The sequence below is a fragment of the Ammodytes marinus genome (assembly GCF_949987685.1).
Source record: "Ammodytes marinus genome assembly, chromosome: 2".
Taxonomy (NCBI): Eukaryota; Metazoa; Chordata; class Actinopteri; order Uranoscopiformes; family Ammodytidae; genus Ammodytes; species Ammodytes marinus.
The window spans coordinates 27,831,892-27,859,188 of NC_137231.1; positions in this window are offsets into that span (position 1 = coordinate 27,831,892).

The following is a 27,297-nucleotide window of genomic DNA, read 5'->3' on the forward strand; positions in this document are numbered from 1 at the left end:
TATTTTACACAGGTCAAGTCAAAATATTTTACACCGCACACTTACTTTTATAATACCAACCTATTGATGTCTAAAGGATTCCTAACCAAAAGTTGATAAAAGAAGGAATTAATATAATCTGGTATTTTCTAAATGTAACTAAGTATTATTGTGCGTTCAACAGCACTTAAGAAAGCTTGTCAGAGAAAGGTAAGCCTCTCTAGACTGAAACGTGCCCTCTTATACTACACATCAAGTTCAGTTTACTTGCCAATGCCATGGTGAGTACGATACAGTCTATAAAAACTGTTCATTAGGAAGGGAGAGCTCCAATATACTCTTCCAAATATGTTTTGCTAACCTGCAGGCACCCTGTATGTTCTGTATCTTGTGTCTTGCCCCACCTGACTTATTTGTCCTAAATATCAATCACTTTGTTAGAACCAAACCATTATTAAAGACATGACTGAAGTCCAACCTTCAAATTAAAGTGTTTGCAGCTTATCCCAACATATGACCAATGCAATGGCCAAATGGGGCCTTTGGAAATAAGCCCTCATACATCTGCCTCAGCTTCGTGCTTAGAGAACGCCAGATTCAGACACTTTCATGTATTTGCATCATCTCTCCTCAGACAGATATCCCATTCGAGCACCTCCTCAGGTATGCACTGTGATACAGTATCCAGCTAATGAAACACATATACCACCGACACCCCACCATTTATCTTCTTACTATCATCATTTCTAAGTCAATTAGCCCAGTCAATATACTGTGTCAGTTATTACCTGCAATGTACCATAGGTAAATGACTTGTATGCAGTGGAGACCCCTCTGTCAGGTTGACACCAAGGTAAAGGCAATTGGAGGGGAATCAGGGTAATAGATTGGCGGCGCACAGTGGAAACTACCACCGCTAATTCAAGGGTGCTTCGGTGGGAAGGTTGTATGGAAAAGGGAATACTGTGGGAGGAATAATTACATGGAGATGGTGAATTCTTAAGTTGAAGGCAATTGCCCTCTGCAAAGCATTGAAAGAGACACAAGAATCTGGATGATATCATTAGTATGCACCATTCCCCTCTCCTTCTCTGTCTGACTCAGTTCCCTGACTTCTCTAGTCTGTAGTCTGATCTTCTGTGTCATCACCGGCCGTGCTACATCATCTTCCAAGATCCCTTATCCCCTGTTTTATTTTAAACATACTATGTCCGTGACATCAACGTCGCATTGGGAGGGAACAGCAGAAATCTTCTTTTGAGGAGCTCAGGAAGCAGTTGCGAGACCTGATCTCTAACATAATGCTGCCAGCTAGCTCTATACGGAGAAGGAAGAGAGATGTATTCTACTGCTGAGGGGACATTGTTAAAATGTACTACGTTCTGAGACACAAATACAGCAGGCAAATAAAGTTTCAAAGAAATGCAAGGCTGATGAAATATATATTGAGCCAAGGTGACAGAGATAGAGGATTTTGTCTTGCAGTCACAATGCTAGATGTACAGTATGTTGTGTGGTGGCAGTCCAGAATAAGATATTTATTTTCCCCTGATGATGTGAATCTGTGCATGTGCCAACATATATAGACTTTATTTAAAACCTATATTTAGTATTCAGAACAAGTTGCACTTGGCTTAACTCTTTTTCATTTTCACACCACATTTAGAAGGCAACATCTCCTCATCAGAAGCCCATTTTGTAACACATAGAGTGGGGAACAGCTGCAAGTCTGGACTTGTTTTGCAGACATGGAAAACAGTCATTAAAGCAGTTATTTGGAGTGTTCGAGGAGGCCATCTTGCTTACCAATGGAATAGCACTGTCACCTGGGAATCATTTGAAATCACAAACCAGCCTGCATGCACAAAATTAAAATGATAATTTCTCCCAAAAAGTATGAACGCGAAAATTCAGCTCCAAGTATCCCATTTAGCATGGCTTAAATGTCATGCAGATGTTATCGTATATATACTAAAGTTAGCAAACCTGATAGTTCTGTGAATAAATTACTAATCCTTCCACTAACTTGTATTGTCCCCTCTATCAGTAGGCAATTTGTTTTTTCAATAAGGACTTTAAGCAACAACGGTTGAGATGACGGCTACTACGGTAGAGAACAACTTTTCGCATTTGAGAATTTACGTCATCACCTCCTGACGCTGTAGTCAGAGCCAGTCTGTATGTTTACAACGGTTGTTTTGACGTGGTGAGCACTACACCAACTTGCAGCAAGTAGCCATTGTGAGTGTTCCTTATTGAAATTGTTACCCGTTTGAATGTTTCCCTGACACCATAGCCTTCCCTAAAACGCTGCTGCTAACAGTCCCTAAGTATTGGAACATCAGAACACATGATTTGTTTTTTTGTCATAACATGTTGTTGACACAACCTGAATGTATTAGTGTGGTATTTTGATGTGGGATGATGAATTAAAGAAACATTTCCTCTCTTTAAGACCAACCTTTCCAACCTCCCTGAATTTTTTTTTATTGTGTAACTTCCTTCTCTACTTTAACTGTGTTTATTCTGATATTTCAGGTTCATTTCAATCGAACTGCATTTTAATTTGAGCTGGCATCCTTGAAGTTAAAGGAAGATAAAGGGGAAACTGTTGCTATGATAATATCTCTTTGAAGATGGAGTCAATCTGGCAACAGAATGCCTAGCCCTTATTTTCCCTTCCCTTTCACATCTTCCTGTATTCAGCAGCAGTGGATGAGAAATAAATGCAGACTCAGCTCAGCAATGGTTTACCTTGGGTAGAGAAACTCTTAAAGCCTTCTGCTTTCATCTTGCTCCTTGTGGCAGAATTCAGAAACCAAGCTTTGTTTCGTCTTTGTACTGGACAGTGAATATCTATCTGTGTAATTTCTAATTATTCCGTATGCTTCCCTGCATATCGACACAGACTGCACCTCTCTGGCTGGATTTAGATAGTGCTATAGGCTGAAAGTGCTCAACTCAGTTAAGATGGAAAATGTACTTTTAAGTATCAAAAGTAAAAGTACTCATTAAATTCAATCACACCATTTTGTGTAATTTTAGTAATTTATTTTAATAAATGTATAAACTATCGGGTAGTTCATTGTAGGCCTATAACAATGCATCTTATTCTAAACTGATCATATAGTTTTAATGTCCAACCTTGATCCTCAAAGTAACTGCCAACTACAGCTGTAATGTATAAAATTAGTAGTGAAAAGTAGAATTTTTTTCTTAAATATTGCACACTAGATTCCGAAAGGTGCATGCAATATGAATACAAGTACCTCATAATTGTTATAAAGTGCATAACTTGGGTAATACATCTTTACAGCACTGGGTATAGATTAACCGCTTCCATGCGATGATGGGAATGTGCATATATCATTAATGGGAAGTAAAACACTCTCTGCTCATAGGCTGCAGGCTTTTTCTGGAATAATGGATGTGCAGTAATAACAACTAAGTGTTCAGTCATAGTCATTATGCAAGTTACATTTTGGTACAAAACTCAGTTAACCGCCAGACCATTTTATGTAAATTATGATGATGTAACCTATAATTTTCCCCAAGAGTTACTCTTCAGAATTTCTTCAAAGTAAGGCATAGCTTCAGCAAGTACTGCAATACAAACGAGTGTCTACTAAAGTGGCATCTGTAGTTATAATACATTTGGAATTACTGTAGTTTTTTCATCACTTCCTCAAACACCAGATTCTACTTGTTCTCCCCTTTACTTGCTTTGGGTTTTCTATTTACATCTTAATTCACATCAACTCTAAATGCATTAGGCACAAATACAGCATGAATTCAAATGGTTGGATGCTGATACAAACTTTAAATAAAAATATCAGAGTTCTGCTCATCTTTGCTTCATTACATTCCTTCTTCCGTGTGGACCCTCGAGGAAAGCTTTTGAACTCAAAAGAAGGAAGTGAGAGAAGTAATCCGCCAGGGTTTTGATGACACCCGTATCACGACACACAAGCCTCCATCTTGTCTTGTCTAAAAGCTGGCAAACTTGTCACGCTGCGACTTTAATATCCAGTTAATTACTCTCCTCTTGACCTGCCCCTGAAATGAGCCTGGCTGCTACTGCCGCCCATGTTCCTCTTATCTGTGCAAAAATGCATTAGCGTGTGCCCCTTTTAATGGCTTTAATTAGTCGTAAACGGAGCTGATGCTCTCGTTAAGTGGATGAGGAGTCGATACTGTAATACAGTCCCAATATGCACAGCTCTAACTCTATCTCATTTAGAAGGTGTTGCACAGGAGGATAGTTTGCACGACAATGGCAGAGGGCGGCTAGATAAACCTATTCAGTAATAAGAGAGGTATCAAATACTCCAGGACCATATCAGGAAGTAATCATTTACAGCTCTGATATGACAAGGACATAATTATAGTCCTTCTGTATTGACTGAAGAATGCTCACAGATGAACTGTTTCAATGCTGGATACATATATTAGTTTCCACTGGAGGATACAAAACATCAGCAGGGCCTTTTGTCAGAAAAGGGTGAGGGACTTTATTACAATATATTTCCGTAATAATAGAGTAAAGTCATCCTTGGGATGGGTGGAAAGACATAGTTTATGGCTACAGCATAATTTGAAAAATAACCAAAGGTTCTGAGTCTTTAAGACTAAAAACTGCCAACACAAACATTTGAGCTTGAGTTAAGAATGTTTGCCGAATAAATGCTAAGCCAATTCAAAACCCTGCAGACTCAGTCAATGAGGCCATTCTGAGAACAAGAGACCCATAAAGGCCATGTCAGTAAACCATATCTTCTTTCATCCGCTCATCTCCTAAAAAAGTTTCCAGTCTCCAGTCCCTCCATTTGCTGAGTAATGCCCGGTCCAGTGGGTGGACACTGAAGGAAGCTAATGTCTGTTTATGGTTTCTAATGCATGATGCCATAGCTTTTAAAATAACAGGTCTCTATTACGAGGTTGTGTGCCGATAGAATCCATTGACGGGAAGCACTGTGATACCACAACTGACCTCCTAGATTTTCTGAATACATATGTCCTGACCCTATTAACCAAGCATTTTTAATGGAACTGTAACTCTGTATGAAATTTGACGACATGCAGAATGAGAATGTGGTAGAGTAGCTTACCAGGCACTGTTAAACTCTTATAGATATTTGGTGACTATACAAATACATGTGGAGCCAACAGACAGGAATACTTTGCTAAACGTTGGAATTCATCATCTTCCCCAAACCGAAACAGATCTCCATATAGTCAATAGTCCAGAAATCAAAACAACCTATACAAAACTACAGATGTTGAATGTAATGTTGCAAAATTGAGCGAAGGGGACCATTTACAAACACCAGTTTACCAGTGTTTGGTACTGTGGAGAAAGTGAAAAGCAAAACCTGAACTTTTTATAAAACAAACAAATAGTTATTTATATACAGTAACAATACTGTATATTGGTATTAGATATGTTTGTATTCTTTTAAAATCGTCTTTCTGTGATTCTAGTTATCTGCTGATTCCTAGAATAACTATGTAGATGTATGAACGTTAGAGTCTTATTGTTACCTTGCCATACAGTATATTCACCTTAGATATGTTAATGTTGACTGCTGTGTTGGGTCCTTTCAAAAAACCCTCCTGTAGACTACAAACAGTATGTTATTATGATGAAATGTGGTTTTATGTTGAACATGATAACACCGGCAGAAGAGATAAACTATGTATAAAAGATTGTGTAGGAGGTAAGAGTATGCAGTCTTTGACTTCAATCTGGTGTTCCTTTATGTGAGTTAAAAAACTTACAAGTAAATTTTGTGAAAAGACACTGCAAGAGATAAGTAAAATATAAACTCTTGTAGCCTACTGACATTTTGAGGAAACACATTGAAGCTCTTTGATTTATGTGTTTCCAGGAGTCCAGCACATTAATTGCTGTGTGATATTGAACTGCTTAACAGATTCTGGAGTGTTCAGCCCTTATTAGTCATTGTAGGGAGTTACCGACTAGGGAAAAATCAAGACTTAAGTAAGTTTCACTTTGAGGGACATATCTGCCTATTTCATTGCTGTTTTTGCCGGGTCAACCGTGTTGGGAATGTTCCATGTTCAACTCACCCCTCTCCTTTAAATACAGTCTACCTCCTAAACCTTATGTGTGTGTGTGTGTGTGTGTGTGTGTGTGTGTGTGTGTGTGTGTGTGTGTGTGTGTGTGTGTGTGTGTGTGTGTGCGAGCTCATCCTGCTGAAAAATGCGTGAGCCGACAGGTAAAGTGGAGGATGAGGGTGCTCTCTCTACGGCCTCATATTTCTCTGCGATATAATGTGCTGCCTATTCATGCAATGCCTATTAAAGGCATGGTGGGAATCGCTCCACAGTCAAGCCTGAAACTCAATATGCTAATGCCTTCCAAGGGAGCGATGGAGTGGGAGAAAACATAACCTGTCAATTACCAGTTGCAAAACCACTGAAAGATTTATTGAAAACCACCAGAAATTTTCACAAGACACAAGAGCTTGCACATTGTTTTAGATCAAAACACAAGACACCGGTTGTCTGACAAATTATACAATTATGTCAATCAAATTAACCTGCTCTGCCTTCATGAAATCAATCTGAATTAAATTGTGTTTAAGGGTGCATATGGCAATTGCATTTTTCATCAATTACATCTCCAACTTGCCAGGTAGAAATTTCGAGCATTTAATTAAAAAAGAAAAAAAGCTGGGCCCGTCATAACTAATTATCGAATGAAGTCGAGCAGAGTCTGTATTCCTGATAAGAGATGCAAAATGGGTAAAAACAGCTTTGGAAGACAAAGGAAAAGCTATATATCACAGGTACACGTTACAACTGAAAGGAACTGCTGTAATGTCAGGTTCTTCCCAGTTGCGGCACAGTTTCTCCACCATGAGTAATCTGATGGCTGACAACCGAAGAAGGCACAGCAGGTCTGTTCGGAATTGATCTCAGATTATTTTGTTTCTCGCACAGAAATCAACAAGGCCCCCTCAGCATAATTTGTTTGGAGCTCCTAACATGAAGTGTTGGCAGTACTCATCTCCCCCAATGGAATAATTGCTCTGATGATAGGCTTTGATGGGAACACGGACAGGCATGTGAAAACAAGCACTATTTCTCTTCAGAGATTTTGGATGCCGCGCCAAGCTGATGCGCCGGTGACAGCAACAGTGACATATCCTCAGTACAATCTTTGCGCTCGTCAGATCAATTCTGCCTTTGTGCTCTCCGATCCTGAATGTCAAAGGGTTTCCATGATAATGTTTTACTCAGGTTTACCACCTGCTCTAATGCTGCGAGAGTCGTTTCAAAATGCTGCACTGCAATATCTAAACATTGACTGCCATGCACATCATATTGTGATTAGGGTCCATATTCCGTTTAAGAACATATTCCAAATAAGGTATTTACATACGCAGCAGCTACGGGGATATTCCCGTTAACATGTCAAACAGCATATTCAGAATAAACCATCGGCGTCGTGGAAGCATCATGATGTCTGACGTCAGTGTATTTTTTCACGTAATAATTCCTGTCCCATCCATGGAAAATTAACTCACTTTATGTCATAAAACAGCCTTGTTGCAACTGCACACACTCTAGATAACAGCTGTAAACCAGGACATGCGTCACAAACGGCGGCAAATGCTGGAAAATGCAGCAAAAACAACACTAATCGGAATATTTCTTTTGATTAAGGTGTATACATGCCACAATATTGTGATTAAGATCGGAGTATGCCACATGTCTTATTCTGATTATGGCTTAGTCTGAATGTGAGTTTATTCTGATTAAGGTAAGCAAGAACTGCTGTTTACATGGCAATGTCTTCCGAATACGACCTTATCCGGTATAATATTGGAGTATTGCTGAGTATGTAAACGTAGTCACTGTTGGTGTTTTCAGATGAATACCTTTCCACTGAGAATCTATCTGATTAAGTCATATCGTATTAGGGAGAATGAATGAATACTTTATTCCGGACTCAAAGTTCCATATAAAAAGACAATACAAATACATGACAACACAAATTAAAATACATACAAGACAAACGGGTATAATAAAAAAGGAACAATGACACACAAGTTGTACTCAAAAAAAGAGAAAATGCCAAAATGAAGGTGAAAAATCAGCTTTCCACTAATTCAACATAGTGTATACAAAGGTTCATGACCACAGCGTTTGGTGTTTCTCGGGCTCAATGAACTTAAACCCATGTATGACATAAATGGCATATGGTCCTGTATTCCACGCAAACCTCATCATCGGGAGGAAAATCCATGCCTTCTACTCTTATGCCTGCTACTGGATACATACTCAATCCCTCTGCATCATCATCCCTCTAACATTCCCACCCCTCCCCGCTGCTTCCCCTGAGTCCAGCAGATTACAGATATCATTAGAATGGACGTCCTGGCAGGCTATAGCTGCGGTCACATTTAATTTGCCGTGGCCTGATATATACACAAGATAATCAGCATTTACACCTGAGAATGAAGAAAGTGAAATGAGCGACATAGTGTACAAGACAGTAATATAATTAGAAAAAAGAAGAATGGCCAACACAAGGTGAGAGAAGTAAGAGAACGCCAGAGTGAAGGAAAGATAGCAAATAATTGTAAGGAATGAGTATTATACACAATCCACAGGGACAAAAGGGGGGAGTACAGATGAACACACTTGTCAGATTTGCATTTTAATAAGAATGACCTACTTTGGGCCCCTGAGATGACTCAGAGCGCAACCCGATGCACATGAACGTCCCTGAACACAGACAATATCTTAGCTTGGAGGGAGTTACCTTTTCCTACTGTATATTACTTTTGCGGGGGCAGCCCTGTCCAATTACATGCAGATAAACAAAAGTGTTCTGTCAAAACGAAGGTTATGTGGGGAACTTTTATTGTTGCAGAGGACTTCAAATCCATTGATTCCACTGTTTATGCTCATGAGTACGTTTAAAAGGTCATACTTTACTCCTGCAGTGGTTGCAGGGTTATACCTTTCCTGCCCGATAAATCATTTAACTCCCACATGCCATTGAGGGTGTTGATTTGTGTAGGAAAAAAGTTATATCTGCCACGCACAATGTGTGCAATTCTTATATAAAGCCACTAGTACAGGTATATATTATACATGTTTTGCACCTAGGCAATGAGCTTTCACATTTATAACGGATCAATTTCCCCTGAGCTGAGGAGTGACGACCTATTTCCTTTGAAGGGTTCCACATACATATTTCAGCTGTGAACTACCTACCAAACTCACAGGGAGACACTTCACTGTTGTCAATGTATTGCAATGCGACTGCTTGGAAGTACATTCGGTCACATTATAGTTTCTGATAGGCTTTGTTCTACCTCAAAATTCAATGAAAGTATGATGCAATGCACAGTTTATCTATCTATCTATCTATCTATCTATCTGTCTGTCTGTCTGTCTGTCTGTCTGTCTGTCTGTCTGTCTGTCTGTCTGTCTGTCTGTCTGTCTGTCTGTCTGTCTGTCTGTCTGTCTGTCTGTCTGTCTGTCTATTTATTTATATATATATATTGTTTGCCTATCTTTCTTATGGTATGTCTAGTATGTCTGTCTGAGTAAGCCTTCCTCTTCGTCATTAAGTGGGCTCCTTACTCAATCACCTCAAAATGCTTTTTTTCTTGCTCCCCATGCTTTAGAATTTCCTTTTGAAAGCTTGCTCAGATATGCAGTTTATGAATTCAGCCTACAGTATTTGTCCTTCACATAGAAAACACCCATATATGCAGCTTTTCATGCACGTCACAGAGTTATTCTGAAGTGGTCATTTAGAAGCTCACCTTGGATGACAATAAATAATGAGAAAAATAGGATCCAGCAATGCTTACAGTGGAGAAAGGTGACCCTCTAGGCTATAGACCCTCAGTGCCAGGAATTGAAAAAAGGCAGAGCATCAAAACAGCAACTCTCAACTGTCGTGTTTGCAAACTAATTATGACAACAGGCAGACCCACACAGGATGATCAGAAGGATTACCAGCACTAATGAGATCCACACAGCTAACAGAGAATATTTATCAATCCATTTAGAGGAAGACAATCCTTTGAACATCCCATTTCTTTAATACCTGGTTGAACATTTGACAGTAGTGATGTTTAAAGTGCAGCAGCAGTTAGTGACTGAATCCAGACTTTGGATCAGATATCAGCAAAATGTGGCTGATCATATCAAAATGTCTTCTGTGTTTACTGAGCACAGTTAAATACTGTATACTGTTTATCTAGCCATTTATGAGTGATTTCACGTTGATCAGTGATGCTTACCCTCCTCCTAACACTGTGATCAATGACAGTGTTGTGCTCACGTCTTGGATCAGCCAGCCCATTTATTTATGTGAGTGGCACTGCAGCCTGCAAGAAGAGGAGCCGAGCAGGGTTGACTTATAAGGCTGACAACGGCTCCATTCATGTGTCTAATTTAAGAGCGGCTTCTGCTCTGTCTAATTAACAATTTACTAGGCCATCAGTCAGCCTCCCCATTGTGGAGTAATCAGCGTCGCCAACATGCAGCCAGCTCGGTGCACACTTTCGCATCTAGAATAGGATGGGAACAACCATGCAACTTTCATGGATACGCGGAAGCTAAAGTGGGCCCAGCGAATTCCAAGGACGCAGCGAGAACAACTGTGAAACCCCAGCTTGAAAGATGACACCGTGCAGTTGAATGAGAAGGGCAACATGTTCGACTAAATAGCCAGCTCCGTTTGGGCATGCTAGGAGCTGCAGCCGTTTGATGCTATAGCAGTGTTAACTGAAGCAACAGATGCATTCGCTCCTCTAGTGGTGACTTTGGCACTGCTTGCTGAATCAGCGGGCCAGTAGCTATGTGTCAGGACTCTGGTGGGATATTAGCTCTAATGCGACTGCATACTGTGTGCGAATTTCACTTGCACTCTTATTTAAGAATTGGGCTTAGGTACATTGGAAATTCTGATGTGCTCTGTCATGCGTAGGCACCTTTAAAGGATTAGGATACAGTGTCAGAGGGGATTTTTGTAAAAAGGGCATAAATAAATCCCCCCTTAACAACGCCTGCCACCTCACCACCCTAAAGTTGCATTACACTCATTCTGGTTCTCCCAGTTTTCCCACACCCTCTTCAAAACAAGAACCAACACTAATTGTTATTTTTTATTTGTTCATTAAAGCACACATGAGTGTAGGGAGTATGGGTTTAGCATAGGCACTGTGTTTCCTGCTCTTTGTCCTTCAACATATTCTGACTGTAGAATAATAACCCACAGAGAGGATTAAAAACTGGTTATCTAGGGGAATAGTGTATTCCATTTCTACTGCGTTCTGTATATATTTTACGCCCCTTAGCTTCCTCTGTATAAACAAATAGAATTTTACTCGTTTAACCACTTAGTTGCTCTGTCTTGCTGATTAGCAGTGAAGGGCTGGGAGGCTGGGATAACCTAGAGCGGATAGTTCCAAGGATATCCGAGGCCAGTGTGTATGTGTGTGTGTGTGTGTGTGTGTGTGTGTGTGTGTGTGTGTGTGAATCAGTGCGTTTGTACATGTACTGAATAAACAAATGCAGTGCTACTTGTAAGGCGCGGCCAATTAAAAGAAGCTCCTGAAGGAACCTGCTGATAAGGAAGCAGTGAACATCACAGATCCTCTGTAGGATAGCCTGCTGCAGTCTGTCACTGTAACTAACGCATTAAAAACAAGATATCTTGCACAAAATATCGACATCTTCATTCTTCAGACATTAATCAATCGATAAGAAATATGAATACAATTGCTCACAGGATCGCAAATGTAGAAGGAAACCCAAGGATTTTTGTGAATGATTATATTTTTTTCCACATACTTTCACATCTTCAATTCATTAATTGTTCCATCAAGAGCTTGTGGAAAAGCCTCATCTCCACCCTGCCCCACCCTGCCTCAGTTCTCTCTCACACACACACACACACACACACACACACACACACACACACACACACACTTACTTGGATATAAAATCATGGTAAATGGACTTGACTTCTATAGCGCTTTTTAGACATTTTTCTCAGCCCCAAGGCGCTTTACATTTCTTACCACATTCACCCATTCATACACACACTAATACACTGATTGCAGTAGCTGCCATGCAAGGCGCCCTCTGAACCATCGGGAGCAATTTGGGGTTCACTGTCTTGCCCAGGGACACTTAGACATGTGGCGGGTAGGCGGGGGATTGAACCTCTGACCCTGCACTCCAGAGGCGATCTCCCTACCCATTTTGCCACTGCCGCCCCATCATCTTGAAAAACATTCAACAACAATTGAAACAATATTCATCTCACAATATTTATTTTGCAATAGTGTGTCAAAGGTTGTCAAATTGTAATATAATGTGCTAAAATGGGTTATGAATTGTGAATCTGCACAAACAGGTAAATATGGAATTGGATGGGATGTTATCGACGATATTGGGAGAAACAAAGAAATGCTGTTGTGATCGAACAAAAAAGGTATTTTGTGCAGGTAAGACAAAATAACGTGAAGCTATGACTCAATGTCTGCATTGAAGCCAGTTCATCTTAATCTACCTTCACCATTATTGCCACCCTTATTGGTCTTGGGTTGCAGGCAAACCACATGTTGAACTCATCGCAGATGTTTTAACTCCTATGGACCCCAAATACTTCATCACAAAGGGGCAATAACCGATCAGTGACCTTTATCGTCCTCTATTGGTGGTGAAAAGGAATTGCAACAACATTAGCAGGATATTATCTCTATTTGACATATGGCGTGTATTAGTCATCATAGCTGAAGATCTTGCTTACAGTTCCATCTAATTAGACCGTGGAGATTGGGAGGGTCTTAAAATTCAGGCAGAGGAAAATGTAGAAATGAAAGCCAGAAATCTCTGCACCTGTCAGACTAATCAATGAGTTTAGTTGTATTGATCAACAACCTTCCAAGCTACAGATATAGTACGGTCAATTTGTCCTGTATAGAGTGAAAACCTAACACATTTCTTGAATACCTCAATATATGCAAGTTGATTGGTCTCATTGCTGACCTCTGCCAATAAAGAGGTGGAATAAAAAACTCACAGGATAAATATGTGAACACATTGCTAATTCACTTTGCTGAAGCATCCATGCAGTTGGAATATGCGTTATTTCAAACAGCTAATCACAAATTGCACAACAAGCAGGCATGACAACTCACATAACCGTCACAATTCTCTATTACATATGCATTCTCTCTTCCTCTCCCGCTGTCTTTCTTTCGCTTCACTGCCTCTCCCTTCCTTAGACCTCCCCATAAACTCATAGAGTAGTACACCCACACACATTAACAGCCCCAGCCCTCCTTCTGTGCTCATGTATTCACCCATACAAACACAAGGATGGATCAATTTCACATTCCCTTTCAGCAAGCGGGAGATGCCATATCTCATTGTCAGTTTACGGCATGATGTTTGATCCCAACTAATGCCGCTGTGCAAATTTGCTATTGTTATTTTATTCATTTATTTATTCATTTGCATGAATCTTTTTTCCCCCTAACAGCTATCTCACCACCTCAGATGGTGCATCTTGTGGCCTACTTTTGAAAATAGGGCAGAGATTTTGGCAGGGCCTGCCAAAACAATAACAAAGTTAACTAATTGAAAAAAATGCCCTCATTATATTGTGATTTAAAACCTCCTGAAGAGAAAGCTTCCAGTTACACCATAATGGTTTTATCCATTCATTTGGGCTTTATTGGCTTTGCTTGACAGTTACACAGGGAGCAGCGGCACCCCAAGCAACAGCTTTCCCACGGAGTCATTTGATCAGCTGACTAGGTGAAAAAGAGTGCAAATTAAAGTCCCTCCTCAGTCTGACACCTTAACCATGTTTTATCAGCCAAATAAGGAGCCTGTAAGATGGATACCAATTATAATTGCAGCAGAAAGAAAAAAAATCCGACATAGGTGTGTGTCAGGAGCCTAGTGCTAAATCACACCAGCAGTTGGGTGATGAAAACCTGCCTGAAGAGTCTGAGGGACCCAGAGCCATTATGTGCCAATGGAGGGCTGTGCACTTGCATTTGCATCACCCTGTGACATATCAAAGAGAATGCACAAGTAGATGTGCCTCTTTGATTTTTCCAGTCGTAAAATGCAAAGTTAGTCTGTAGGCCCACAATAATCGGCAGCTTTCTTACCATAATCCTGCAGTTTTATCCAAGTAATGAACAACGTGAGGCAGAGGGAGCATGCACAGCACGTTGCATAAGCTGTGTGTGTGTGTGTGTGTGTGTGTGTGTGTGTGTGTGTGTGTGTGTGTGTGTGTGTGTGTGTGTGTGTGTGTGTGTGTGTGTGTGTGTGTGTGTGAGAGAGAACTGAGGCAGGGTGGGGCAGGGTGGAGATGAGGCTTTTCCACAAGCTCTTGATGGAACAAATTGGATGTTACATGCATGCACTTATCTCATGTGGTGCTGCCTACACGCCATGACAGTGATATTCTGTCTGCACTGCATTACACATATTTACAATAAACAGGCACGGGTGCAATCAGTCGTGCAGGAACACACGCTATGACACGCCAGGTGCTTCCTACACCCCGCCCCTCCTCCCTCCACCTAGCGGTGCAAGCACACAACACACACACACACACACACACACACACACACACACACACACACACACACACACACACACACACACACACACACACACACACACACACACACACACACACACACCCTACGGCATGATCCTGCCAAGAAATGAAATTCTCAGCCATTTCCGGCGGGAATAAAGGAGCAATCCTGTCCTCATTAGAATAGCTCATCGCCCAGTCGGTGAAACCCAGGCCCCTTTTCCAATCTTTTTAGGGGCAACCTGAGTGGGACGATGCCACACAAACAAGAATTAAAAGCCACGGAGCTGGAGAGTTACGCGGTATTATTCGGCCGCCAAGCGGACCATCTGCAGACTCCATCACAAGCTCAGCCCGGAGTGTCCAGACGGGCTGATCGGATGCCCAGGTTAAGTTGCGATATCATGCAGAGCATATTGACAGCCACAAACACTGCATGGCATCCCACTCTCGTGCGTCCGCCCGCGCACTCATAGGCAAATAAAGACAATTTAAGTATTACTTAATTAAGAGACACTGAGTCAAGGTCGTTTACATCCGCAATATAAATAACTGATAGGCTATATACGCTGCTTGTCCGCTCTAAAAAAACAAATATTATTTGCAGATGGTGTTTTGCGCATATTCTCAGTCGTAAAGGCTGTCAGATTAATCAAACCCGCAGGAACCTGCAGAGTAAACTCCAATTAGGACAACTGATATATCTTTGGCTGCGTCTGCTCGCCACAGAGCAGTGCCCCTGTCCGATGAGGATTGTATCATTGCGCAGTAAACCAGGATCAGTCTGACTGCTTTATTGGACAACTTTTACAAAAACGTCCTATCGTCTCATGTGTATGCTACTCACCATCAATAATAACGGTCTTCATGATTTAGATGGGGCTGAAATCCAGAGGCTGTATAAATCCAAGTCGAATGAATCCCAAAGTGTGCGTCGACAGATAGGATATCCGCGATTGAATGCAATGTATTGGTAATTGCAAATCCAGTGCACTGTGGGAGATGGACAGACTGAAGCACCCCTGCACCCTTCAAAGTTCAGCCGTAGGTCTTCCCGAGTGGGGAGCCACGTCTCCGGCTGCACCCGAGCTCAGTCATTTGGACGAGGGATTAAAAAATGTCAGCGATAACCATCTAAAGTGGGATCAGTATACTCTACACACCAGCCAACACCTCTCCAAAATAGAGGGCGCGTAAACAGCTCCGGAGTGGAGCTTAAAGTGTTAACGCACAAGTGGAGAAATCAACGGCACAGGCGAAAAATCAGTATTGGATCCATGTTTTGGAAATCGCAGCACATATCCAGTCCGATCACTTGCCCCGCTATGTATTTCCCAAGTATACGGAGAAAAGTGAGGTGGATGTGCACGGATGTCGGCTGCACTGCTGCGCGTCAATGTGAGTTAACCACGGGGAGGTGGACAGGGAGGGCGGGGCAGCGAGGTGCGTTTGGCGGAAAGAGAGAGAGAAAGAAGAGGAGAGAAAATTCAGAGTGAGATGAATGTTTAATGGGTATATATCACGCTGCAAAAAAATAAATCATGTTCCTCTTAAATCTTAAATTGAAATTTCCATACCAATCATGCTAAACAAAAACATATTTTACTGTATTATTTAATTTGCTTTATGTCCTGCCTGGTTTCACTACAGTCATAGGCCTACACATGCCTTTCTCAAACAAATATGTACCCTAAAGGAAAACGCATTATGTTGCCTAAGTGAGATATTGAATCTGAGACTTGATGACTTTTTCAGACGGACATTTCTTGGAGCGCAGGGCTGCACTCTTATAAATGTTTCATGTACAGGGGGTGGTGAGCGGGAGGGTGACGTGAGGCGAATCTATTTGGATCGGACACGACCAGGCACGCACATGCATACGAAACATCCCCAAACATTTCAGCTCTGCTTGGCTGACCGGACAGACAGACACACATTTGACAAACTCCAACTCAGTCTGTGGCGTTTCAAAGATGTCCATATGTTTATTATTTTCATTCAAATTCATAACATTAAAACGCATTATTTCCCCTTAGGTATTTCCCATTCTCATGAATTACTACAACTGCTAATGATATTATTATTATCTTTCAAGTCAGACAGGCCTTCTATCGTTGTACCTTCTGCATATAGAAAGTAAAAGTGCCTGCAAGTACAGTATAGTCCTTGCAGATAATTCAGCATTATACCTTCTATTTAAAAGCATTTGATATGATAATGGCCCCTTTTATAAAGTGGTTTGACTCCAGCAACATAGATATAGACCAATCCACCATAGCTGTAGTCAGCAGCTATGCTTCGTTTGCTGAAAACCCAGGAGGATTAGATTCCAAGCAGCTGTGCTATTATCTTTAGGTACCACACGCCCCCTACCGGTATACATGGAATCAGCACCATGGACAGAGACAGAAACTCATTTGTGTAGGCTGCTTTCCCTACGAATGTGTTTGAACGTTCACAGTGGACTTTTTAACGTGTGCATGTTTATTAACAATCCCTATAATGGTACTGGAATATTTACATGTGCTGACGTTCACATTCATAATTAATGGGAAACCTTCCAAATGATGCTTTCAATTTTCCACTTGAAATAGCATCTTAAACACATTGTGAAACATACAGAACATAGCCTTTGTGTATTATGGGGTACATGGGCATAGGATCAAATGTGTGTGTTAATTACACTGACAGGAGCTCAGACTGAGACAGGAAAAAGCCCACGGGTTAGAATGGGAAGCAGGTGAATGGAAATCACAGCCAGGTGGGTGGTGTCCTCGAGTGAAACGGAGGTTAGTGCAGCAGGCTAATCCCAAGCTTACAACCAGCACCAGTATTGAATCACACTATCAGAATATGTCAGTGAGCCACTCGCTTGGTATTTGCTCACAGAGGAAACCGGCAGGGCCAGATGGCCAGTAGAGACACAGCCCAAAGCCGCAGCAGCAACCCACTGGGAACGAGGTCACCCTGCAAGAAGAGGAAATGCTGTCACCTTTGGAAATAGTCTCTGTCTTTCCTCCTTTATCTGAATGTATCTATGCGGGCAAACACACGCGTGTGTGCATAATCCTGTCGTGTATTTGTATGCCACGTGTCTGTGCTCCCTTGAGTACTGTAACAGGACTAGTTGTATTTCTTGTGCTGGAGTTAAAGCTTTTCCCAGAAGAGAAAAAAATATAAACCTTTTATTACCGTCACCAACAATGATGGGGGAGGGAAATAATACACAATTTAATGCTGGATTTCCTAAACCAACATGTATGTGTTTGCCGCAATAGGTATACAAAATCATAGCCTATAGAGAAAATGTATTATTTAGTAACCCAGTTCTAGCGACATGTTTACAAACCTGCTGTGAATTTTCTGGTATGTGCACCTAAACAAAACACATCATTAGAGCACAAGTTGCATATAAAATGAAAAAAGGATATTCATTTAGTGACAAAGAACAGTGTTCAAATGGACATAAGAAGACTTGTCTAGACAATATCCCATTCTTAAACATATCACTAGTTAGAAAAAACACTAATTGGAGCTCACTTGTTAAGATGTCTCCTTGCCAGGGAGTGAAAGGTGTACTGTAACTGATTACGATACCTCCCCCACCTCATTATACAACATGCCCACTCACTCCTGAGTCCTCCGCATATTCCATTATAACATATCACAATGATATGCGCCACCAAGTGAAAAGGACACAGGTAAATTGTCATGGGAGCCTTGAGGCTGGAGTCCATGAACAACGTAGGACTGTAAATTAACTAAGGGTGGATCATTGCCATGCGAATAAGGGGAAAAGAGATTGGGGATCTTTAATTCATGACAGTAATGAAATGAGTCAGGCTGTTGAGTCTCAAAGGCAGCAAATCCCTAGGCTGAGGCTCTACTATTCTTTTCATCATAAGTCTGACGGATCAAAAGGAGAATAGGATTATAAATGACTTCCTTTGGTAAAGGGAAAGTTAGTTGGGTCCCACTTCCACTGAGTACTTAACCTGGATAAAGAATTGAAAAGGTAATACATAATTTTGAACACGTTGGTGGTTTATATTGCTTGTATGACGAAGGTCATCCATTGTACACTCACATCGAGCATACATGTGGTATATCTTTTTGTTCCTCTTGACTGAGCATTCCTCATCTCTTCAGTCCTCCAAAAATGTAAATATTTTAGAATGGTACAAGGCGAGATGCAGCCGTTTGCCTTCATGACACATTCCGCGATGCATCTGGCCATAACTGAGCTGGAATAGTACATTTGTCACTTAAGGCGGTACAACTCTTTTTTTTTTTCTTTTAACAAGCCCTAGCATAACAAAACGCCTGGATGTAATGAAATAATGATAATCAAAAATCTGTGAAATGAAACAGAGAGAAAATGCAAATCCTCCCAGGGCTTGGAACCTCTGCTGGCTGATGTTCACAGTATGTGTTTGTGAAAAATTATCGGTAAATCCAGAGAAATAGTGTTATTTGTTATACCATTCCTTAGAATAACTGTTATTTTTAACTCTGTAAATAACAAGGGCATTGGTGGATTGTTCCTGTAGGCCACATAACAAACACAATTTTAAAAGATTGGTATGTATTATGAATCTTAGGATACACAAGCAACAAAGCACATATACATTATAGCTTTGTACAGGATGATTGCACTTGAGATGTTTTGTTATATCCAAACAAACATAATTAGAGGCATAGGGACAAGTTTAAATGTCATTGTCGATTAGCCCATGCGCTCTATAGACAATGGCTTTTCTTTCTCCTAATGTAAGTGGCTCACAGACCCCACTCCAAATTGAAGTGGTAAACCTTTGCTTTGCCACAAACTGTGCTTGTATGCTTGATGCAAGCGAAGAAAATACAGACATGAACATACAGCGTTAATACACTTGATAACAAAATATTTCATGTTGTATATTACATTGACTGAACCAATACATGTTTTTCTTCTTTGTTTTCTTCTTGTCAAGAAGTGATTCACAGGCAAAAAGTGCACTATGTTATCTTGTATAATGAAGATGTTATTTATTTTTGGAGTCAGTTAGACCCAAGAGAGGTCCTTTGTCCCTGCTAAACCTCTTTAAAGATCTTAAAACAAATCCTAACAGACTGATCTGGAGTTTGGGAGGGGAAGTGCTGCTTGAACACTAATGTCAAAACCAAACAGGGATGCAGATGAAACATATTTTTCTGTGGAGGACTGCTGAAACATTTTAGTATTCTAAAATCACATATCCAATCATTAAGAAAAAGCGGTGATTTAACAAACTAATAATATGACCACCATGTAAAGTATCTTTTCTGAGCTGTTCAAGAAGGCCCAGACTGAACATCAAACTGAACATTAAGGTCAGGAAACACAAAAGCAGCATTTATAATTGCTTATTTATACTTCCTGCTAAATATATCTCCACACTTCAAGGAACAAGATTCTTGTGGAGAAACTGTGATATTTTTGTTTGCCTCTAAAGTAATCAAATGTGGGCCACGCTCCGGTGGCGTTGTGGATAGAGCGTGAACCACGTTGGCTCAGTCCTTATCGCGGTGGTCGCTGGTTCCAGTTCGACCCTTGGACCTTTGCTGCATGACATCCCCCCTCTCTATCCCCATTTCCACTCTGCACTCTCTGACTATAACTGTCAAATAAAGGTTGATAAACACCCAAAAAAAAAGTAATCAAATTTAAATACATGCCATGTATGAAAGTTCATGTAAAATACCCCTACTTGTTGACGTTTTGAATTGTGGCAGTTAGTATCCCCAAAAGTGCAAATATTCCACAGATTCCAAGTCAAATACGTCTAGGGACATGACCTCACTGTAACCATTGGTAGCTATACGACCCTGTGTGCGGGCTTCCATTGCATGAATGTATGTAAATAACCATACTGTAAATTTAGGTTCAGCTGTAATGTCTATAATGCCTGACATATTTGCAGTTGCTGGATATCAATGGGGAAATTAGCTTGAAATGTTGCTGTAATGAACCTCATTACTGCTACTACGTACGTTTTTCTTTTGTATATAGTTTTTCAGGGTATAGTGACTTCAAGACTATTTTAATTGTCTGATTGTCGTGCTGATTCGGTGTGAATTAAAGTGAAATTGAATTGAAATTGCCCCCCGAGGAAGAGAATCCAATCACAGCGATGTATCTCCTTCACTATCGCCATTACTCTCTGCACCATCCATATACTTTTTATTTATTTATTTCTGCTTTCTTCTCCAAACTAGAAGGACAAAAAAGGAGTTCACTCTGCTCGCCCGGCTCTTGCTCATTAGGCCTGGGAGTCAGATATTAATTCCGGTCTGGGTGAAAAACCCTGTCGCCATTAAGATCGGGTGACAGCTCATTTTCCTCGGTGGACGTGCAGAAGACAATAGCAGTGATGGAATTGTTTTTTTCCAGTCTGTAACCTCATTAACTCATTGGAATAAAGACAACGTGGAGTTGTTTGCATTAAGCTGTAATTATGCTGATTCACTGACTTTCTCCACTTCTCTTACTCTCTATCTCTCTCTATTTTTCTCTTTCCATTTCCCTTTTTTAATTAGATTCTCCTCTTCTCAAACATTGACCACGTGGACTTGCTTTTGAATCATGAATTAGTTACCCACCCGACCATCACTTCCTATGGATTAGAGTTGCGTGTCTGAGAGGAGGGAGGAGGCAGAAAGAAAAAGGAAGGTAAATGGTAACGAAGGGCCTCATGTGTACGTGCCGTATGTCTTCACGTGTCATGTTTTACGTGGCTCGACAAGGCTCCATTCCTTTAGACTGAGTGGGTCAGAGAGGACAAGCATGTGGAAATTTATTCTCCTGCAACTTCACATGTATGGTGGCATGACCTTCATTTTCCCGTCCTTTCCAAGTCAGAGACAGCGAGGCAGAAAAAAAAGGAGAAAGGAAAGACTAATGCTTGGATGAACACGGGCTTTGTGCATCTGTCTCATGTGGATTTGATATGGTCTTGCTTGTCTACTGGGTGACAGGGGTACAGATAGCTGATGTCAGCCATGGCTCATTCCTCCTGCATTGTCCTGTCCACTGCAGTGTATAATAACAATTTTTAGATGATACACTCATAATTAAAATATGTGAAAAGATACACAAAAAAAGTTTCCAACTTAAAGATTATTGAACATATGACCACCAGATTTTAGGGAACATTTTTAGCCAATTGAGAAATATTGGTTTGTATTTGGTGATAACTTATTACCTGAAGCAGGAAGATCATTATTTTGCTTGACTGCCTGCCAGCAAACAATCCTAAAATATATGAAAACTTGTGCACACATTAAGCCTTTGGAAACACGTAGGCCTAATACAATCTCTTGTTTTCACATATCAAAAACAAACCATTGATTCCAAACTCTGAAATCCATCAATTCCCACAGTAAACAGCTTATTAAAATTACATTCGAAATAGGAAATCAAATTTTCAGCAGCTCGTTAGACAATAGTTTACGGATTGCAGACATTTGCAATGTATGGGTGGCTTTTAATTAGTATGTCTTTACCTAATCAAGAATATGTGTGTTCCTCAAATTAATTTCAAACAAGGTTGAAACCTGTATAGGAACTTGTGAACCTGTTAGCGAGGTCAAACTTTTACATTTTTATTAGATCAAAAAAGGATTAAGATGCAGCAGCTCCCAGAGGCTGCTGTTTTTTTTCTTCAGCTCAAGCGAGAGTGTTCAACAACATACTGATAATTTTGGCTATTTTTACCTTTCCTTAGGACAAAAGAAAATACTACTTTTCTTGAGAATTGCAGACTACGAAAGGCCATGTGGCTGTTAAAAACATAAAAAGTTTGTTCCCTTGGGAGCATGACTGCTCAGCAAACTGCATAGCATTGGTAAAAAATATCTTAGGCGTTAATACAGGACAGGTGCTGTGCCCAGAATCTGTACAACATACTAAAAATTATGATGAATATGTATGGGTATAAATGAGTATTTATGATTTGTTTGGTGTGTCTACAGCCATGGTGGCAGCTCTGTGAGGCTGTTCTCCTGAATGTAATACTAATGTCAACATCCTCACAATGCCTGCACAACATCTCATGGTGGCCTCCCAACCCACAACCTCTATCCTAAATGTAACATTGTTTTTTCATTAAGGACAACAATCTCTTAGATTTCATTTAGGAGTGTGTGGTCATTGCAATTTAAGAACAAGCAACTCATTCACCCTTGAGATCAAACACTTGTATTCTACATTCTGCTTTGTGGCACTGTGTAACACCTTCACACCACTACAATCTGTCCTTTCAACATGTGTCAGAAGTTGAAGGAGTGTTACATTAAGGGAGCAATACTGAGCTCCTTTGGATTCCATGTCGATAAGGGTCAGATTGTAGTCTACAACGTGAGCTGACAAGTATAGCTGAGGCACCACTCTCTCAGTTCCTTGTTTCTTAAATCCTTCTCATTCCAGATTATTTAGAGGTCTAATACTATATCCATGGAGTAGATAAAGCCGATTAGGCGCTGTCCTTAAATGGAATTAGGTAATTTTATTCACTTTATTCAGTGTAATCTCCACTGTTAACACTACTTCAACGGCTCCCTCTCTTCCTCTCTTGGCTCTTTTTCCACACCATCAAATGTACAACCTGCACTTTTTGAGATCCATTCCACATACTACTGCTGGTCCAAAGGAAATGGTTAAAACAGTGGTGGCATCAGTTTTTCAAATTATGAAGGGACTCTATGATTTGCAACGTTATTGCAGGTTGTTTTGGGGCTTCTGTCGTTCACAGGCTGAGTGAAGGCATATCCCATTGTAGTTCTGAATCAGATTGGATTATGAGCTTAGTCTATTTTTTCTGTTCTCTCATGGTATTAGTCTCGGGAAAGCATCACAAGGCGTAACAATATGCCGTGCTCTTGCCCAGTAGAATCAAATTTGTTGTATTTCCCAAAAAAATGACCATTTAAATGTATTAATTTTCAGTAAATGTAACATGATACGCAATGAAGTCTGTTCAAATACTTTGATCAATTGATAACCTATCAATCCACTGGAGTCCAATATTAAAATTCAAATGCAATCTCTGGCCACAGCTACTGAGGTTATGATTTGAAATCATATAATGAGATCTTCCAACTCCCTCGGTATAGAGATGGTATCATCAGTAAAGTGCGGCATGCATTTATTGAATAGCAACAGACCAACATTGATACAGTCTGATGGCATGTCCATGTTCAAATTTAGATGTTGTCTGTCTGCTGTTAAATCTTCCAAAGTAACATGGTTTTCTGTGAGATATTGAGATTGTGTAACAATGAATAATCCATCTTAGAATACAATCAAAATATTCTTTCTCTAAGCCTACACAAGGCGATAAGACGGCAGCACCAAGATTGCATGCCTGTCACCAAAAGAGTGATCCCTGCTCCTGATTAACACCCAAAAAGATCACGCTTTATTTCTAGGAATTTTAGTAATCTGCCGGTCTGGCTAGCAGTTTTCTTAGAACAAATTGTCTTTACCTGCTAGAAAAAACATCCTAAAAGCCTCTTAGTAGAAAATATTTAAAAAAAAAATGTTTTCACATTTTCTGTGCAAATCTTCCTTATCTATTTCAAATGCACTCTGCCCAAATGAATTACAGATGAGGCAGTCCATTTGATTTATGAAACTTTCCCATGCACCCGAGGCTTTAGAGTAGCCCTAAGTAGGATGTGAAAGAGGAAGCTGGGTAGCCATGAGCCTGGCAGCATGCATCTGCTTACTTTGCCAGTTTGCCTATGAGATTGATAGGAAATCAAAGGGGATGTAGCTGGAGGACTTCCAGAAAATGGAAGATCCAATATATATTTTTCAATTTAATTTTGGTGGAAAGTTAAAGATTTCTTCTGCTCTTGTTTACATTTCACAACAGGCATAGTTAAAGTATTTCCCAGTGGGCATAAGCATATATCAAAATACTTAGATGGCTCCAACTATTTACTTCAAAAACAATACATGATCCATTTTAAGTGAAATGACTCCTTTCAACACTAGCAGGATATCTCAAGGAGAACATGGTGTTCTATCATCTAAACACAAGGCACTTATGAGCCTAGTGCAGAAATTAATGAACAATGGATTACAATCGATTACTCATAACAGGCACCAGGGGAGCATGTGGACAGACTCATGGATTGTGCCACTGCCACAGAAAACAACAAAGGACTTGCTAGAAATCCATTGCCATCTTTCAGGGTCCAAAACATTTCAAACTCTAACTCCTAACATCTCTAGGCCCAGACACCACACTGGTATTAATGAGCAGTTAGTTTTGGCTCTATTGGGCTTTTTTCTAGGAGCAGCTCGACTCAGTGGACACAACGGATATAATTCATCAATAGATTTTGATTAAAAAAGTAAATCAGTGTTTGTGCAGAATGCAAGGACAATCAAGGCAACCCGACCCTGAAGGATACCACTCTGTGCACTCAAAGCAAATTACTGCTTGAAATGCAATTATTCGTTGCATTAATCAAAATAACATGATGATTGAATATCGGTGGGCTTCAATTCTGTATGGAGTGCTGCCCTGGTGTACTGTACTGGAGTACTGCTTATATGGTAAGCAAAGTGTATGGCTGTAGTTTCCACTAGATTAATGGAAAAAGTAGCTGTTCATGAGTAACACCATACCTAGATTTAGCATGTGCTACACTTGTGCATAAACACACTGTGACGCGCCTCAGTTTTGAACTGGAGCCTCCCTGTTGTGAAAGTGTCGAACTATATTGGTGCAAGTCAATGCATTATCAGTTGTTTTAAAACTTTGCACAGTTGAATTCACATTTAAAAAAAAAACATTCAAATAAATATAGCCACCAATTAGTCTTAAATTTAACCACAGGATGATCATGTGTAAGGTTGTGTGAGACCTTGTATAATATGCTCAAAGGTCAGACTTTATTCACACTAGAAGTTAAGGCAGCTGCTTCTACACAATCCCATGGCTAACAGCTCTCACTTTGTCTCTCTGCAGGCATCTGGCCCCCGGCTACTGGCTATCTCCACAAAAGGTCAGCAGCAACCCTCTAGGCTCATAAAGACAGGCCAATTAACACACCCGCTCTTGAAAACCCGCATTATTTATTTAGGATCCCCACTTAGGACGAGAATGGGAATGAGGGAAGAGGCAGAGAGGATGTATAGGAAGAGATGAAGGAGATCAATGGAAATGTGGAGTTTAATTACCACTAGCTCGGCAGGCCATCTTCACAGAACTAAATCCTTGGCAGGGTCTGCTGCATGGTGGAAACAGACCAGCAGCACCCGCAACCAGTATCTGTGTTTCTGACACATTTCACTATTCACAGCGGTGTTGTGTTTAACAGCAGTAAGATCAGGGCGAGAGCAGTCCTACTTGACAAGGCCCGACACGCTTTATGATGAATAATGAAAGAAGTGTTTTCGTCAAAAGCCCCTAATTGGCTTAAAGGAGAAAAGCATTTGCGTGGCTTTTGAAAAAACCTCCCCTCTTGTCAGGATGTAATTGAACGTCCTCTGTAGATAACTTTTCAGTCATGATGCACTTACAGCATCACTAAACACGAAAGTGTTAGCCCGGCTCAAGGATAAACACTTAGTTTCACACCAAGTGAAGGAAATGTGATTAAGTCCCTACATCTACACATCAAGCGATAAACATCATTAGATGGAAACTGCCCCGTCTAATTTGTTGTGATGTGCCTGTGATGTCATGATTGGATGTGCTCCTCTAAATGGGAGCGAGGCAATTCCAGCCTCTTCGGAAAAACACTTTGATTAATCACGCTATGTTGTTGCCTGCAATTACACTGTGATAATGAAACAGGTTATTTTAGGCTTGATTCACACGAGCTGCACAAAAACAATGTACAGCTTAAGTGTGCCCGTCTATAATCGACACACCACTGTGATGTTTTAAGTTTGCACAAAAACACACGTATAGCACGGTGACGCTTCCTGGGACGTCATGGCAGCTCTTTAAATGTGAGACATACTGCAGATCCCATTATTGCATCTTTTCTTACGTAAAATAACGTGTTTACTTTATATTCATGCAAACAGACCTTTTTTTTCCAATCATGTTATGCAACATGGCAATTCACATCCCTTTTGAACACATGGAGAAGGCCAATTTCAGCATCATCTGTAATGTTTTTACACAGGGTGTCACAGAAACATTTTATTCTTTGTGCATCATATGCAACAGCTGGTTCTGGTGAGATGTGTGCCCTTTAACTGAAACATTCTTATCTTGTAATTAATTAATTGTAATTAATGAATTGATGAATGCAAATTAGTTTGCAGATGGATTATATTAATTGTGTCACTGACAATCTTCTCCAAATTACTGTTCTTGAGATTTTTACATTATGTTAAGGATGGGATCTAACGGCACACAATGCAGACAATAAACTGGTTGTACATGTTTGCATCGGATTCAGCCATGATTTTAAGAAGACTTTCTGAATAAAATAGCAAGTCAGATATGTATCTGCTTTTTCATAATGTTAAAAATGAAGCTTTGGGATGAGTTTCTGCTTAACCAAATTGAACTCATGGTGTAGGGATTCAGGTTGGATAGCTGCCAAATTCCACCTGCTCCCCTGTATTAACACTGAGCAAGGCTACTGCTCTCTCCTAAGCAGTGACCCGAAGGCAGAAACATAAAGCTGTGGGTGTAGGATGCAGA